At 42.8% G+C, this 18,969-nt stretch overlaps 1 long non-coding RNA gene across 2 annotated transcripts in view; it reads right to left on the bottom strand.

The window, feature by feature from the left end:
• LOC139829008 (uncharacterized) overlaps positions 1-18,969 on the bottom strand; it is a 69,094-nt gene that overhangs the window by 6,514 nt on the left and 43,611 nt on the right. The window contains exon 1 of one of the 2 annotated variants that reach the window (XR_011741165.1): positions 839-991. The exons of the other annotated variant lie outside the window; for it this stretch is intronic. This is a non-coding gene — a long non-coding RNA (uncharacterized lncRNA). Of the gene's footprint in view, positions 1-838; positions 992-18,969 lie in introns of those variants that run through there. 2 annotated transcript variants of the gene reach the window in all.

Here is an 18,969-nt window from a genome sequence, read left to right as displayed (position 1 = left end):
ACACTGATGTGATCTAATCAAGCATTTGATTTCCAACATATTCTCTTACAAAACTTCTGTTCGGACTATCTTTAGACCCCTCCTCATTCTGATGACTGTGAAACATGCACACTATTTTGGCTTGACTAAAGCAATCAGAAGGTTTTACTGGGCACAGCGCTCTCATCTAGGAAAAATCAAAGTGCAGGCTTTGTTCTGGGCACATAAGCACTGCCCTAGAAATAAATGGGGTTTAAGCACATACTTTATATTAAAAAGGAAATGCTCAACTGTTTCACTGGATCAAGAGCTCTAAGTCTTAGTGATGCCATGGTTTCTATGACAACTAAGTGTGATATTACATGAAGGATTATGATTTAAAGGAGCACTATTACATCTGGCCTTTTCAACTAACATGCTCCTAGTTCATCCTGTACATACCTTATGTACAAATTTGCTTGTCTTTGCGGAATCACAGAGACCACAACCAGGAGGGCAAGGTCTCAGCAGACCAGACCGAAAGCGAGATAAGGACACTGCTCTCCTCCCTATTCCTGCAGTTTCCAAGGAGAAAAATCAAATTTACCCATGGGGCTGCACTATCCTTTCAGGCATAGCTGCAGCCCAGGAGCTCCCTGGCAAGTGAGGGACACTGCAGCTGCAATGCAAGAAACATAGAGCCAGGTATAGAGTGGTAGTGCAGGTGTTGTGAGGCCGCACCCCCTCCCTTCAGAACCCCCACAGCCCTGGTGTTGCTCCCGGCACCCACAACCCATCCTTTGGGCTTGGCTCTACATCCCCTTGAAGACTTGAGTGCCTGTGAACTTGCTAACAAAACTCTAGTACAAGCAGATCTTACCTCCACCATCTCCCTCCTCCAGCCCAGCAGTGATCTCTGCTGGTTTGCTGCTCTTCTCAGCCCTCAAGACGGCAGAAACTCCACTCTATCCCTGTTTTCTGATCACCTCCTTCTCCTTTTGGCTCATGAGCATGTTTTTTCTCTCGGAGATGTCCTCCGCCTAGCTCCATGGTCTCAGTGATCTCTATAAACATAACCAGACAAGTATTTTCATCCCCTAGGAGCAGGTCCCAAAAGCCAATACATACTACTTGGTACTAAAAGCTACCCCAGACTAACTAGTTTGGAACAGGATAGGAAATACCAGCAAAGAAGTAAACTCTCTCACTGTCCTGGGTGTAATAACAGCAGCCCTCTTTTTAACTAACCCACACCTGCAGAGCTCCAGCAGCCACGTGGCCACAGCACATTCTCAGCTGCTCCTGTGCTGGTGCCTTCATTCCTCTCAGGCAGTTACAGCCATTTTGGGCAGAAATACCATCTTCTCTGGATCGTTTTCAGAGAGCAGCTTGGCTCTATGGCTCTGGCTGGTATGCATTCAGGACACACTGATTCACCCGCTGCTTTTACAGGCAAATGAGAGCCAGCATTGCTAATTTGTTCAATGGCCCTTTTAAGTACACGGCTGGCATTGTAGGAAACAGCTCCCTTTAGATCAGGACAAATGCTTTACCAGGGAGATTAGTGCCACTGCACTTGTGAAGTCATGATATTCCTTACAAATAAAATCAGTGACTATAAATAGCCAGCACATCTTCCATCCTACAAGATTATGAGTTTCTTCCTTGCAAAACAGATGAGCTCACTGAGAGATAATTTTGTGATGGCCAGATAGCTTCACCATAAGATTAAGCCCATCATCATTAGTCCAATTAAAGCTCCTTTTTATACCAGTAAAATAACTGATGCACTGATAAACTGCCTCAGTTAATTGTTACTGCAATATCCACAGCTGCTCTGAACACATCCATGTAATCAATATGGCCCACTAAAAGGTTTCTAAACAAGTTAACTCTTCCAGGAACCAGCCAGATTTCTGAGAGAATGTTTGCTTATAAAATCTCATGCTTTTTGTTCTGTGTTTCTTTTATTTACAGAGACATTAAGTCCAATCAGGACCTGATCACACGCACTTGAGCAGAGCATAATATGAATGTCACATGCTATTATTGTAATAAAAGTTGAGCGAGGGAACCTGGCCTTGAGGCTACTTTTCCCATATAAAAAAAATACTTAACCTAACCTGCATCATTCTGACAGAACTAGGTTAGGGAGGGACTATACATGCAGTTACATGGGCAGAGCACAACATACCATGAGGGGTGGGAGAAGGGCAGCCAAAGACAGAAAACACTTGCTACAGTTCAGCAGCAGCCAGAACAGCATCTCCCACAACAGCCTCAGTAACATGAGCAAAGTGCCTATTTTGCCACCACACCATGCTGCAGGTTGTAGTGTAACACCAACTGGGTCTCTAGTGTCCTTGTTCTTTTTTGGTGGCATTGCCCCCACTCACTCTACTGCTGTAAACAACCATGCGGTTCCCAGGGCAGCTGAGAACTGTTCTTGTTTGAAGGATAAGCTGCAGCTACACTCACCAGGTTCCTGCCCTGTTTTCTGGGACAGATTAGAAACATTCCCAGGAGCTGCATGAAATCTCTCTGAATGCCTAACTTTACTGCACATCCAGGAGAAACAAACCTCTTGGGCCAGCCTCTCCCTGCTTCAGGGGAAGGATTGTGTGGAAAACAAGTCCACACACATTTCTCAGGGGGTTTGAAGCTTTTGTTGTTGGCTCCAATTGAAAACCCCAACTGAAACTGCAAACTCTTTTAAAAGCTTTGTTAACCTTTCATGAGGCAAGCGATTACACTTCAGCTTACTCATCCACCCAACCTCCTTTTTGAATCCAACACTTTGGTTTCATGTATTTGCAGCATTCTGGAAACAGAGATTTTCCAGCAGCTGCAGATGCCCATGCAAAAGCCATCACTCCTGCCCAATGCCTGCGGCATTACATGAGAACTTCACGGGGCAAAATGCAAGGGCCGAGTCCCCTCCGAACTTTAACTCCAAGCAGCCACATACCAAGCAACAACACTGGGTGCTGCGTGTGCATTAGAGGAGTTACACAGAGAGATTATTTCATACTTAAAAGTAGTTATCACATGCTTATTGCCTCTTATGGGGACTAGGCATTGAATTCTTCACCTAAACAGAGCTTTTCACCTGTTCATTGCTCTCTGCTGCTGCTGTCGCCACTAGAAATGCGAAAAGGCAAGTCTGCATTTCCATGCTGAAACACAAACCTCTAATGAGTGCATTTTCAGTTGTGCCTCAAAAACCAGACAGAGATGGTAGTAGGATACATAGCTTTAAATAACTTGTCAAAATTTTTGGAAGAAAAAATAGCACACATTTTTTGAGGGGTCCCCATCTGTCTGAATTTCTAATTGGTTTTTTGCAGCTAAGACAGCTCAGATGGGATTTAGTTGGGAACACATCTCCTGAAGCTGGGTTCCTAAAGTTTTCCTCACACCAGCATACCCAGATAGTACCTGGCTCAGTGTGTCTTCTGCCTTCTTCAGATAATAAGAAGGGTCACCCAGACCCAGAGTGCTCCAGAATGGACCTCCTTTGGAGGTTGTTTACAAGGGCTTTGTGGTCCATGAAAAGTGCAAGAGCCACTTTGAAAGGGATGGTGGCCCCAGAGGCACTGAATCCTACATGGCTTCAGTTGTAGAACTCTGCCTTACAGTCCCCACCCAGGGAAGTGGGCCCATGACAGCTACACCTTCCAAATAAAGACTTTGTGGAGACTGAAGCACCCTCCAATGTTTTGAAATTTCTAGTGGACCACATCAGTCATAGTGAAGTGAGAAGCGGTATCTAAACTCAACCTGTTACCAAGAAGTAGACCCTCATCTGTGATGGGCATAGCACCTTCGTGTTTAAAATAATTTTAAAAATAAAAAAAACCCCACACATCTGTCAAAATCATTTTGGCTCCTGTCACAACATACAATGCCTAAAAATAATTGCCTGTTTCCTGTTGTTTCAGTTAGTTTGCTCTGTGTGCCTGGCAGCTTTTTGCAGAGTTTCACTGTTTTCCCAAGTCTGTCAATCAGTTTCCCCTGTTGTTTGTGTGGGGTTTTTCACATACCACACAGAAGAGGAAAACGTGATTATAATCAGCTTAATGTAGCCATGGGCAAGAAGATGTGTAGTACCAACAATTCCTTTAACTTTCTTAAAAAAGTGATTGCATATCAAATTTACTATCCCTGTTTAGCTGTAGAAGACATAGCCTCTTCTGTAATAAAAGAGCACAAGTTCTCAAACTACCATTTGTCTGTGGCAATTTCAAAATCAGCTGAGGAAACAATTTCATCTCTACTGATTAAGTGATGCACAGATACACTGATTAAATGAGCATCAGAAGCTGGTGATCAACATAACTTCTGCTTAGTACTTACATTTTTAGAAACACAAAGTTAGGTAACATGTTATTCTTTTTAGGATGGAAAAAAAGCACATGTAGTTATCAAGACAGGAAACCCAGAACTTTGGGTTGGGGTTTTTGAGTTTGTTTTTGTGAGGGGTTTGTTTGTTTTCCTCCCTGTAATCACTGATACTAATAACAGATCTTTAGTTCTACTTTTGTTAGTTTAATCAGCCGCGGGCTTCAGTCCCCAAAGACAAGATCCGCACCCCTCCAAAGGGCACCTACTTCCAGTTTGTTCTCCCAGCAACTCAAGATGCTCCTCTAGATCCCAGATAATCCAACAGGCTGCATGTGAGAGCTGAGCTGCAGGCAGCTCCACTACACTTTAGTGCAAGCAGTGATGGATAAATTACCTTGCTAAACTTCTTGCTGCTAATATTTGTGACTGTTTACAGAGAAGCTTACCCCAAGAAAGAGACTATCCAGCATATGTAGAGCCGTTGTATAGATGGGGATAGAGCTCATAGTATTTTCTATGACTTTTACATTTGTGAGCAGACTTGATGTTTAATATAAGCAGCTTTCTTCAACACACTGACTCATAACCAAGTGCCATCTGCATCACATATTTGCTGTTCACCGTAAGCCGGGGAAAAAGAACAAGGAGGAAAACGCATGGCAATACTTCCACCAAACAAGGACATCTTATCACCTGGATTCACCTCCTGCGGGCAGCAGAGCAGGGAAGGGTTAGGAGGAGCCTCTCGCAAGCCCAGGTTTAGTCATTCCCAAAGAGCTGACCAGGAGATGGCGTAAGAGGAGCAGTTATCGAAGCAAAGCACCAGCGGTGGCCTGCTGCCTGCAGCTAGGCCAGCACTGGCGGGGTCCTGTGTCCCCCCAGGACGCCGAGTCTGGCCTGGAGAACAGGGAGCCATGGGCACATACTGGGATTAGCTGGCAACTAAAGGAACATTCTTGCTCTCAAAATCCAGTTTGCTCTGGAAATTCAACACATTCTGAAAAATCCGTAAAACATAAATACAAAAAAGAAAAAAAACTCCTGAAAAAAAATCTTTTCAGGGAGGAGGGGAGAGAATAATTCTTTATATTCTTAACACATGCAGGTTGGTTCTCAGCAGCCTGTGCAAACACTATGCTTTTTGGCAGGTATCTCCAAGCAATAAGTCAGTGACAATCAAGTAAACCTGGAACATTCTTATTAAATCACTGCAGCTACTATGAGTTGGTATTCATCCAGGAGACCAAATATCTGGACCTCCAAAGATAATTCCTTATGAGTTGCTACAGAAGGGGGGTTCTCCTACCAAGCTGATCTGTTAGTTCAGGTAAATACACCTTGAATTAAACCAAACTATACAGTTCAAGCAAAGAGTACTATTTCTAGACAACTGCTCTATTAATTTAAATCACATCAATTTTCTTGTTCAATATGTTGGGAAAACCACACGGATTAAAAGTCCTTGATCATTTCACTCTATTTTAAAAATCTACAACATGCTTTATATTCTGAAAAAGCATCTACAAATCTTTTTTTTTTTCCCTGAGGTTCACACAGCCTTCATCTGTTCGCCAATATTTGCTTTGGCTCAGGCTTGTGGACCAGGGAATTAATTTTGTATGATAGCCACACAGAGTTGTGGCGAAGAGATTTTGCCATCTGAGTGCAGCACAGGACATAGTTTGACGTACAGCTTCCAGTGGAAATCCATTTGCAATGGTTATAATTTAATGTTGTAAAAGGAAAATATGGTCTCATTAGCGTTCCAAAGCTAATATATTCCATTTGATTAAACTGCCATTTTTTTCACAGGGGAAAAACAGCTTGGAGAAGCAGCAACACTCAATAATTATCCATGACTTCTTCCCTCTTAATATTCCATTTATTTCACTTTTCCCAACCTATTTTCAACTAAGAATCCTAGAAACCGTTCCAATCTGTCCTGGCCAACCCTATGTCCCTGTCTTACATATTCTAGTATATTAAATGCTCAAAATAAAAAGAGTATTATAGGAATGCTCCACATTGTCTGTTAAACTGGGATCTTCAATATCACCTGCTCCAGTTAGTTACACAACCTCCAGTGGCACTTCTACTCATTCTGGGCCCTTTATCCATCCACAGAGATTCAAATGACCACAGCCCAGAGCCTTGTGCTCACTGACCCTGGGTTGTGCACATGAACAAAGCTGAAAGGGTGACATGGAAGAACAGGTCCAACAACCGCTGGCAGCTCCCTCCTCTGCACTGGCTGCATTGGATCATTCTCGACCCATCTGACACTTCGGGATGACACTCCCTGACTGCATAGCCCAGCAAGTCCTACTCTAACTTTGTAAGGTCAGCTTTGGGTCCCTTGGAAGCCAGGCAGAGCCACTCATCTTCAGAAGGAGATGATATGACAAGGCAGGCAGTGTTACAGACTATGTTTTCCTCTGTACTTCAGATGTTGGCTTTGGTACCTGGGATCCATCTGTCACACCCATAATCAAGCCAAGTGCTTGGCAGACTGCGACAATGCTCTTCACTTTTGTTGGATATTAACCTTTTATATTACTGATTTAGCTGGCAATTGACTACTGCTGCTTTTGCCAAATGTGCTAAGAAATTTTTGGGAAAAAACCACCAATGACCTAACTATGTACCATTTCAAATGCTTTTTTTTTTAGTACTACCTTACATAAACAGTCTGCAAATATCCCTGTCTTCCTCTGCAAGGAAACTCTTGTAGCAGACATGCATTTGTAGCACAGGGCCCCTAAATGGCAGAGATGAGATGGTAGACTCATGCTAAAGATTTTTCAATCACACACTAGCAAGCAGTTAAAAAGAATCTCTGAACACACAAGGTAGATAATCAGTAGGAGAAAAAAAAATATAAAATCACAAGATCAACTGTGAGCTACAGAGGAGGAGCAAAGACCAAGAAAAAAATGACTGAAAACATTCTCCAGGTAGGTTCTCTGTGAAGGTTTGAAACACCATCCATATCAACAGCACCTTTAAAACACAGGCTCAGGGTCTCACCACAGTCAACCTGTTCTTGGCCAGTTGGCAGTCATGAGGTTTCCTGCCCAGCTCTGATTTTGCTGCTCAGTGGTTAATATAAATACTTCATAGCTGTGTTGGCCACAAGCCATTTCCCCACCATTCACTGTCCCCAATAAACCTTGAAGGTGTGGTAAGACAACAGTGGGAGACAATCCTGCACAGCCTCAGCTGTGGGCTTGCCTATTTTCTGCAGAGGAAAGGCAGCAGGGACAGAGGTTCACAGCTTGCAAGGTTCACCAGAGCACACAGCATGCCTGCTGAGACAGCCGGCTACGTCTCCACTGATTTCTACCTTTTGACAGCTCCCCTCCTGTAAGTCGCATAGGGAAAGAGCTTGCTTGAAGGCAACTAGGACTATTTGGCACGTGGGGCAAACACCTGCCCCTCAGAAGTTTAGAAAAACAGAGGTACAAACGCACCCTCCAGTAGAGCAAACAGAAGTTCCAGCAACCTGAGAACTAAGACAATATATTGATGCTGCAGTAAAATTGTCTAGTGTAGCTGATAATCTCTTCAGCTTAGTTGAGAGTGAAAGTATTCAGTTTCCTCACCAACAGAAGGTGATTTCACCACCTATTTCCTGTACAGCACCTCTTCACCACAAGAGCGCATCCTTGCAGTTTGCACTGGGCTCACCCTGCTCTCGCTGCACTATCAAGGTAACAATACCTTAAATCCAGAGTTGTCTTGTGCCAACTGCCTTTACCACAACCTTTAATAAGCAAGTAATTGCAAATGCTTGGTTTGATATTAGATCTGATTTATAGCACACCAAATCAATGGGAGAGTAACAAAATGCCTTTATAACTAGATTTGAGATAGGTATTGTGTCTTAGTGTACTAACAAACCCCTGCTGAATATCTAGAATAACTATCTCCAGAACAATATTGTAGTTCTCCCTGGCCAACTTACTTTGGTTTCCCTACCATAGGATCCTTTCCCTTATCATGCTAACAACAAAGTCAAAACCACTCAGGGAGTATAACTCATAATTCCTTACCAGGTGCTGGCTATGTCTTAGTCAATATTGTGAAAAAGTTATTTTGTAAATTAATCTTTTCAGCAGCCAATCTCAAAGCATGTCTCCAGTAGTCGGATCCTAGGTGAATATAAAGAACACAATATGTGAAGTACACACTTGAGACTAAGCAAGCTCACATAAAATTAAGACTTTGAGCCTTGTGATAAACTGGGCAAAAGGAAAGCTAATGGAAATAGAAACCTCCTCAGGTTCACCTTTCCAAAAGAAGCTGTTCAAGCTTTTTGTGGGTTTTGCCTTTCCCAGCTGTGCTTGTTTACTCCTGCTCTTGCCCTGCATAGCTGGGTGCAGAGTCAGGGACCTAAGAGAACAATGATCTGAGCGTTTTCTACTCTGGTCAAAGAACACTATTTCTGAGACCCTATCAATTAACAAGAGCTGCACGGCTGATCCCCAGACAGGCTGTTTCATTGCCACAGGCATCTTTCTGGAACTTTAATGCTGCCTTCCCAGAAACCGCTCCCTCCGGGAATGATCGTGTGCTTTACAGAAGTAAATGCATCACCGCTGGTATTTCCACAGTTTCTCAGTCACTGCTACCCTTGAAAGAAGCCAGTATAAACCCCTAGTAATCCCATTTAAGACACGAAGATTTGACAGATTATACACTTATTCCTGATAATTTCTCATGGGCTGACAACTGTTTGCACTGTTTTGATTTACAGCAACACGGCACTATTAAACTATTTGTAAGGTCTGACTACCTGATACTTTGGGAGACTGTCTGGTTGAGAAGATGTGCCAAAGAGACAGGGATCCAGACAGCTAGATCATTTTCCCAGCTTTGTCACGGGCCCTGCACATGGAACCTTGCACCAGCCACATGAGGTCAAACAAGCCACACAGCCTGCTGAAGCCTCTGTTTCATTTCCACCTGGCATCTGTTTCATCTATTCAGATGGGCAGCTCTGCAGAACAAGAGCTTCTTTTCACAATTAATACATTGAAGATCACCGGTGTGGTTTCTGGACACAACCGCAGTACAATAGAAAATGTGAAAGCAGAGTTGAGCTGTTCTGCAAGGCTGTCCACAGCATTAGGCTGGTGAGGCACAAGAAGTGCTTGTCAGAGGGACATGTCAAGGGCAGAATTCATGACAAGTAAGATTGCTTATCCAAATGTGTAAAAGCAAATGAGAGCGCACAATACAGTCATTAAATTAACTTGAAAAGAGACAGACAACTAACATCTGACACACACTGTTGTGGATGAAGGACAGACAGTATAGTTGCTAAAATGATCTACCTAATAAATACTAGAGGCTGATCGGAACAATCCAGTTTCTTTATGGCCTCAAAGGATTTTTGTTTTCAGCTTCTGAAAAAAGAAGGAAGGAAAATTTCTTGCAGGAGAAAGGAGGATTAAACAGGGAGATAACTTATGAATGCCTTTGGTTAAGTGGATATATGTCAGAGAAAAATACTTACTGTGATGAGTAGTGGTTATAAATACGGAGCGGTCTGAGAGGTGAAAAGAGGCAGATGTTGGTGTGAAGCAGCAACATTCTTACTAGCAAGCAGACAATCAATAGCTTCTGGATACAAAAAGGAAAACAAGGCCATAGAGAACAGGACTTTTAAAAAAACACTAAAAAAAAGTCCCCCTTCTCATGTGCTGCAGAGGTCAATACTAGGAAATATGAACAAGAGTCTGATCCTCAAACAGATCAGTATAAGTATGTCCCAAATCTCCCACAGGTAGCTGATTAGTAACAGTAACAGCCCAGGGTATGCAGGGACTAGTCACCAGAACAGAAAGTTAGACCTGCAGATAAGGCTGGCCCTGGGCTGGAGAACACAGCAGGGCAACGAGCCTTGGGCAGGCCAGCAAAGGCCCAGCTACAGCAGGTTTCATTTTTGACCGAAATGTCTCAGTTCAAAAACTACAAAACCGAGACATTTCACCCATCAGCTGCCAGATTCTCCAGCAGTATAACAGCCAGAACAGCCAGTGGAGGATGATGAGGTACTTCATGTTTAGAATAGTCTGATTATCAAAAGGAGGATTTAGTGCCTCTCAGCTATAAAGACACAGCTGCTACAGCTGTACCTGCCTGTAACTGGGTTTGGACTTTTAAGAATATTCTTACACTTTGAAAGCTTTCTGTACTAGAAAAAAACCCTTCAATATCTGCTAAGTGCAGTCCTAACAGGTGTTCAAGCAACACCCCTGGAGCAAGGAGCATGGTATCCAGCATTTTTTCCCCGAGCATCTTTACTTCCTTGCTTGTTCTCCTTTTTGCTTGTTCTCCTTTTTTATTTCTTCATTCTCTCTTCTCCTGCCCTGTCCCACCATTCCCTTCTGCAGTCTTGGTTATGGTATTATCACAAAAAAGAGATATGTGATACAAATATTAATCAGTGTGTGTCAATGACTCAGACGTCATTAATATAATCAAGCCTGACTACTCAGGGCTCTACACTGCCTGTCGAACAGCCATATACTCCTAAATACTGCTTTTCTGTTACACTGTAAAAGAATAGGCTGTCCCCAATCTGGTGCTCTTTTCAGTTTTACTCTTTACTGCAGAATAAACTCTAAGAGTTACTTATTCACACAGCAGCTTCAGTGAATTAGAAAAATACCAAAGCACCTGTAGAACAAATATAGTCACGTAGCTGTTGGGCTTCTGTTTGACTGCTCTAAGTCTGGTCTCTCAGTGCTCTGACATCACAAATATTAGACTTACTATTATTTACTTTTATCTCACATCACTAATAAAGCTTATATATGTGAGGTCGAAGTTACTCCAGAACAACTTCTGGGTTTAGGTCTGAATAAGCACCCTCAAAATGGAGAGGCAAGTTTGCAACAGCACTAAAATTGATCCTTTAGTTTTCAAGAAAGCTTCCCTACTACAAGGAAATGTGAAGCAGCACAGAGCACAGCTGTGTTCTCCCAGCATATTCCCAGGCATTTCTTGCAATCTCTTTTCAAGAATTTCAGGCAATAGGTCAAATCCTGCTTTCAGGCATATGTGATTAGCTGTGGATCAAATTCATCACAGGTGAAAACACAGTTATGACAATCACATCAGTGAGTCTGCTTGCTTAAATCTGTATTTAGAAGTCCAAATATAGGCAAAATTGCTTGACAAGTACTGCCTTGGCTGTCCTATGCTTCTAATAAGCTGAAGCATAGTCTGCTATGCTATTTTCCACTATTTCTGGTTGAATCACATGTCAAATAAAGATATATTACCCATTCAACAGTGCTCTCCCTGTGGGAGAAAATGACATCCAGAGAAACATGTTTCAGCTTTCTCAGGATCCTCTTCTCTGCTCCATAGTAAGCGGCTGACCACTTCCACTCACCTTCTGCAATATTGCTCTATGACATGATGCTTGCATCGAAATCTCATTCAAGCCTCCCTCCAAGGAGCCAAGGACCTGCATTTGCTCACCATGCTCATTTGTGAGCAAAGACAGACACCCAGAAACTGACAAAGGACACTGGTGCATGAGATGGACCACTACCACCTGTTCCTGGGTCTTGGCATCCTCCAACACTATTCTGTTGCTACAACAAAATTTGGGTTTATAGATGCTGCTAAGAAACGTTGAGCTGCCCCTAACACTGGGCAGTGGAACTGGTATGGACTTTGACAGGGATGTTACCAGTGGAAATGTCAGCTGGAAATGGCTCCTGGTTTTCTAAATGTCAGTGCTGGGGGAGTAAACTGAGGACTTCACTTTTGACTATTTTGGGCCTGGTCAAACATTCTGTGAAATGGACAAAACAAAGGGATAAAGCATCAGGTTTTAGGCAGTGCCAGTGCCGGATCCACAGGCAGTAGCGGGGTGTGTGGGGCAGGGACCCAGGGCTCTGTCACAGCTCTGTCCCGGCCACTCGGGGAAGCCCTTGACACCTGCTGACAGAAGCTGTGAGAGACAGGTCTAGAAAGCTTCATGTCAACTGTCACCTTCCTGCTTCCCTGGATTCTACTAGGAAAACCAAGGAAGACAAATAACTTGAGGATCCAGGTCCTCCATTGTCAAAAAACACAGAAGAACAGCATTTGTCCTCCTTGCCCAGGCTGCCTCTACCAGTAACTGCTGTTGGTATCTTTTATATTCAGTTGGATAAGGAGTGACCAGGCAGCAGTGAGAGCTCCAAACACAGCTGTTCTTTCTTTTTTTTGCCTCGCAACGCAGGTTTAAGAGACTGCCCGCTCCCCTCTGGCCCCTACAGCAGGTGGTTAAAACAGGCAGCAAGCAATGAGTCATAGCACTAACAGCAGAAGGATTGTATTCATTATTCACCAGTCTCTGGGGTCCCTGTGCTGCCTGGAGACAGCCTTCATCTCCCATCAATCATTTAACACGTACCATTTCAGTGCAGTTACATACAGCTCAGAGCACGGATATTGTCCAGAAGAGTCTCATTTAGTGCTCTTTTTGTGCAGCCTCCTCCCAAGTCTCATGTACCTCTCTCAGCCTTGTAACTTCTTGGCAATGGTTCAGTTCTTTTTCACTTCACGAATCAATCTAGTGTTTATGAAAGATGCCAGACTGCCAGTGCTCCAAACTGCAGCCTGGTGTTTGACCACAGAGCAGGACCTGCCCAAGCAATGGGAGATTATGTTGTGTGACACTGACCTGATGATACATCTCAGCCCTTTTTACGAGCAACAATCCTTAGAGATCAGATAGTTACATTTACAAACCAATTAATTTGTCACTTTCTAGCTGAGAACATGTTAGATCCAGTCACAGAGTCGGACTAAATATCCCTCTGGACACAGTACCCTGCCTCTCACAGTGACCAAGCCAGATGCACTGGAAAGAAAGCAAAAGGGGCAAGTACAAGCCCCAAATACCTTTCTACAGATTGCAGCTCTGAGACCTCCTGTCTTTGAGGTAGTTAGTGGGGCCTACACAGTACAAATGTCTCTTCCGCATAACTGTAGCATTTGCAACCCCACAGTTTATATGTTGCAATAACCCTCATTCTTTTCCCAGTGTTGAACCTCCCACATGCTGCTAGAGCAGAGAAGATACTGACTCTTGTTGCCTCAGTGGCCACTGACTGACCACAAGAGACAGGGCAAAACCCAGCATCTCTGCCACTCACTTTTACCTGGTACAAAGGAGAAATAAAAACAAGTAGGCTTCTCTGAGAGATGTCTAGCTCTGGATGAAGAGCTCTGCAACATGTTTTGCTGCTAAGAGGCAGGTGATGGTTACAGCCTAACAGATAGGCACATACACAGTCACTAAATGTAACTTCTGTGTCACAGCTAATCTGGAAAAAATACAAACCACATCTTTAGAAACAGGCCTAGAGCTCCATATTGATCCAAGAGTCACTGCTAATGCAACAGTGTCACTGCACCAGGATCCTCCCTCAGGGAAACAGCTACAACCCCTTGTGTCCCCACTCAGTGTTTCTGGAGGGAGGGACATTCACAGTGAAAGCTCAGAAAGCAGTGAAAGGTAGAAAAGATTTAGAAATATTCAAAATTAAAGTAAGCTGGAGAAAAATTTCTATTAAATGTTTTACAAACAAAAGGTTTTCTGTGAAAAATGTTGAGTTTTTGTTGCAAATCTCAGTTGTTTAAAGCAAAATTCTAAACACATCAAATTACAAAGTGTTTCCCCTCTCCATTTTGAACAGAAATGTGACTGCATTAATAGAAAGCATTTTTTTCCTGAAAGACTTCAGTAAATCTTTGGCAAAACCAATCTTTGCTGAAACAAGCAATCCTTTTGAAAAACCTTAATAAATGGAAATGCCAACAGGTAAAAAGAGACAGACATATAAAAATGAAATTTTGGCAGTAGGAAGACTTGGTGAGCTGAAAAGAATATAGAAAATGAACGATGGCAGAGAGAAACCTGAAGAATTTTTAAAGACAAAAATCTTGTAAGAGAATCTACATCATCCACTGGGCTTCAAAGGGACAGTTACATCTGGGCAGCTGGGTAGTGATTTATCTGTCCATGCTAAACAGCTGTTACTCTTTCTCCTGATGCAATTCTAAATTGCTTAAGTTCACTGAAAATAGTATTGGTTGGGTTTTATGTAGCCAGATCGGAGGAAGCCAACAATGAGTATATTTATACTTCAGGGCTTTAGGCAAAGCCAAAGTGCTTTATGAGAACCAGGGAATACATATTTTGTAGATGATGACTTCTAAAGAGTTGTCTCAGAAGAGACAAACATGGAAAACTCAGTATTCCATGACCACAGCAAGTCTGCAGAGCTATCTCTTTAACTCATTTCTACAACAGAACGCAGCAATGCACTTGAGGCAATACCATGGATAGGTATTTGCCTGGACTCAGTCTACTAAGCCTGGCTTAAGCACTAGCAAGTGTTACTACTTGAGCCAACTTTCTATTCAAGTATTTTAAAGGACTCTTGGGATTTTGGTCTATATCTTTTGGAATACATTATGAAAAGATCAAATTCTTCTGGTAGCTCTAGCATATTTCTCCACACTACCAATCATGGCAGGAATTTTCAGTTGTCTTCCAGACTTTTTCACAACTTACTTATGTGCAGCTATTCATAACTCCATGCATTCCTCATAATTACACAGGAGACAGACTGGCAAATATACTATATGAAGTAATCAGTTACAGTAATTGTGCTCTTAATGTAACATGACAGCCCTTCGCTCAGCAACTTTGTGATAGAAACCTTGGGGTTTAGAACTGTTATTTTAATTTTTATTTTGGGCTTACACAGTAAGAAATTAAAACTGAACTGTCCTCAGGCAAAATGAACACAAACTCTACATGCAATTGCAGTATGTAAAACACTGTGTGGCTCTGTTCTCCTCTGGGTGAACTGGGAATGACACCTACCTAGCCATGGAGTCCAGCCCGGGCAAGATCATTCTTCAGACACATTACCTGTTTGTGAACATCCTTGCATCCCCTGGAACTTTTAATTTAGGCTGTCACCTCCATCTAAATCTGAACACTTAGATTCAAGTTAACATACACGACAGAGGTGAAGGAGGTGGCATCATACCCATGTTACAGAGGGAGAACTGAGATATAACGAATTGACAAAACTTCCCATGGCCACACACAGTGGCAAAGTCAGGGACCAGTTCCAGCTTCCTGGTTCTCAATCCCCTCACTTAAGGAGAGGTTTTGGTTTTCTTTTGTTTTTTAAAGTATGGACACTGAAAAGCCTTACTGACTTAGATATACCACCTTGTTCTCCATGCAAAAACACTAATTATGACCTATGTTCTTCAATTCTGTAGAAAATACATAAGTAGATATTTTTTGCACAACAAAAGGAGAGGAGATCAAATGGAATGAAAAAAGAGCAAAATATTGAAGTAATTGAAAGAGAGGAATGAACTTTATCGCATTAATACCTGTGATAAAGGCAAGATTGGAATGCAAAGAAAACACCCTGCCACATACGGCTCAAACTGAGCTGCCTCTGCAGTTTGCTGAATGAGCTTCATGTTACCTCCAGGAAAATTCACACTGTGCTTTCATTCCACATCATTTCTTCAGGGCAAGAGCAGAGTGACAGCACCCATTACCATCACTCTGCTTATTCATGGCACTTCACATGCACCTGCCTGCTCTCACAGGACTGCCCTGAATCAGCACACCGTTAATTTTTACAGACAGAGGAATATATGGAAGGTTCTGAGCTGGGCACAGCAACCTCCCTTGCTGCTGGGTGAGTGTTGGTTTCCTGGGGTACACTCATCCTGCAGACCATGGTGCAGTGCAGTTTTCACAGGTAGCTTCTGATGAGCTGGCTTTGGTGTCTGCAGCAGTACAGAACCCTGTGCAAGCTGCAAACTACCCGAGGAGTTCGATACTGCCAGACTACAGTCCTACCACAACCCGCAGGAGCGTCCAGACAGCCTTGGGACAAGCCTATGGGATAGGGCTGGTTTGGCATCCAGGACATGCCATCCCCAAAGCTGGGAGAGAACTGAACTGGACCATGAAGCTTTGGCTGTACCTGAGCTGAAGCTTTGCTTCTCAGTGGGTTTTGCTGCCCCTTTGGTTTCTTAAAAGCTGTTCCCCAAAAGGTGCCCCATTTGATACTGGTCCTGCTGGCTGCTCATTTTGACACCCACCAGTCAACGTTTACATCTGGTTTGACGTTCCCCTGAGGAGAGACCCCCTCTTTTTCCATGTCTTGCTCAGGCACCTCTGTGCTCCCCTGCAGACCTGTGTCACAGAGCAGTGTGCACTGCAAGCCCATCTGCATCCACAGTCTAAGTGATCTAATGCACACAGACTGTCACTCAGCTTCTCTAGCAAAAGAAGTGAAGGCAGCAGACTTTAAAATTGCATTCCACATGTTTTGATATCTTACATGAGTCTATCATTACATCAGCATGAGAGTATTTGCTCGACTGATACCTGAACTGAAATCCATGCATCTCCAATTTTTAGGCTGCAAAAATGTTAAGGAAACCATGAATAGTAATACACTTTATATAATCACAATGTTTGGACCAACTCACTTTTATGACTCATCTATGACATTATTCCAGTGTTCTGAAGAGTGGGACAATAGTATTGCATTGAACAAGGCACAGATGGCTGACTTCACATAGGAAAGAAATTAGTATTTTCATACTTTGTGACAGTAGTTTGAAATTCAGTGAAGCACTGTAACAGATAAGCTAGAACTGCTGACATGTGCAAGCAGGTAAATGGTTTGGTATCTAGTGCTGCAGGCATGAACTCAGACTGAGAAAAAAGTTTCCAGTTTACTGTGAGGTTAATGCAGGATGGATAGCAATGATAATCGTTTTCAGGTTTAGCCCTTGACTGAATGACTACAGCCACAAGTACAAATATACTATAGACCCCATGCATCACCAGTGTCACTGCAATTTAGCAGCAATGGTAATTACAATTTTTCAACCCTTACAAGTGGAAGCAGAGGTCACAGGTGAGTAAAACGGTCTCTACTGAGTTCCTGCTGAACATGTTGTTTCTGTTCTTTCATAAGCCAGGCCTAAAACAAAAAGAGAATGCAACGAGGCAAGTATATGTATAGTGCACAAGTGGACATTTTGTTTGTTTTTGTTTTTAAATAAAATGCACCTCTGAATGATTAGCTACAGGTATTATTCAAGACTTTGCCTACCTGAAGTATTGAGAAGAATCTTTCTCTGCTATACTTGGAAGAGAATCTCACAATAGCCAAGAGAAAGAAAATTGGGTTTTTTACTCCTCTCCAAAGAAGAGGAAAAAAATCTTGTTCCAGTCACCAGGTAAACACATTTTCCTAATTCTCCCTCTTTTTTAACTCTTCCACTCAAGAATTTAAATAGTCAGCATTTATTTTCATAAATGTTATCTATATTGTACATGTAATTAACACCACATGGAGGTAAAGATATGCTTTCCCCATAGATTCTATTGATTCTGCTGGCACAGATCAGCAGAAAAGGCAAGGTGAGACCTGGGAAACCTGGAGCTTTGATTCTGAACCCTTTGAATCAGACAGATTCTGAAGTGTCGTACAACTTGCTACTGACAGATTGCTCCCCTTCAGTCAGTTCTACCATGCATGGTAGAGTTATAAGCTACACCACTTACACAGCAAGACAGTTTATCTGGCTATTACAACTTACTCAGATCATCGCTTTTATTTCAAAAGTAGTTGCTCAGACTGGGAATCTGGGAGAGAAATATTAAATATCTGCTCTAAAAAACACTATGGTCTTGAACCCAAACTTCCCATAGCTGAAAATTAACATCCTAATTATTCCTGGCTTTCACAATTTCCATCTTGTGGCTAAGAAATTATCTGACAAGTTTTGGCTAAACTGACATGTTTCCAGTAAGATGCAGACATAGTCAATATTTTCCAATGAGAAAGTTTTCATCAAAACATTCACAGCCAGCTCTCCGTTAAATGTGATTTGTTCAGTTAGTAATCCTAAGGTCAGGCTTCTCTTGTAACTCCACAAGCAAAGACTGGTTGAAAGGCCTGGCCACACTCAGGCTGTGCTGCCACCATTTCTTTCCACCTGCAGCCCCAGTTTTGCAGCTGTGGCAAGAGCCACATACCAGCCTCACTCAGAGAACATCAGACTTCTTATTTCTCTCGCAGGTGCTGCCTTGAAGAAACACAGAAATGAACACGTCCATTTTCTTACCAAGCCTCTGATGCAGGAAATCTTGATTCAGCTAGCAGCAGACACAGAAGGAAGAACACAGCACAAAAGGAACACTGAGCAAACAATTATATCCCAACTACAAGATGGTACCACACTGTCTTAGCACACAAAACCTACAGTCTACAAGACGCACATGATGAAAATCCCCTAAGGAAAATGAGTGAGAATATTCCTGCTCATAACAGTGGTGTGTGGCTTCTGCCCAGCAACAAGGGAGAATTAACCTCTGTGAACTTCCCAGTTCAGTTTGGGTACCCATGTGCCCACGCAGCTGTGCACCTTCTTGGTAACACAAATAAGAAGGGAGGGACAGACCCTTGAAGGCATCACACTCTCAAGCTCAGTTAAAGGTGCTTTCACTTAGTGATATAATGACACCAACAGGGAACTGAAACTGAAAAGACAGACATAAGGACCACAGGAATGCAGACTGCAAGGCAGGAGAGC

Source organism: Patagioenas fasciata, chromosome 12 (assembly GCF_037038585.1).
Source record: "Patagioenas fasciata isolate bPatFas1 chromosome 12, bPatFas1.hap1, whole genome shotgun sequence".
Lineage (NCBI taxonomy): Eukaryota > Metazoa > Chordata > Aves > Columbiformes > Columbidae > Patagioenas > Patagioenas fasciata.
The sequence above is the reverse complement of the archived record's forward strand: the minus strand, read 5'-3'. Positions and strand labels throughout refer to the sequence as shown.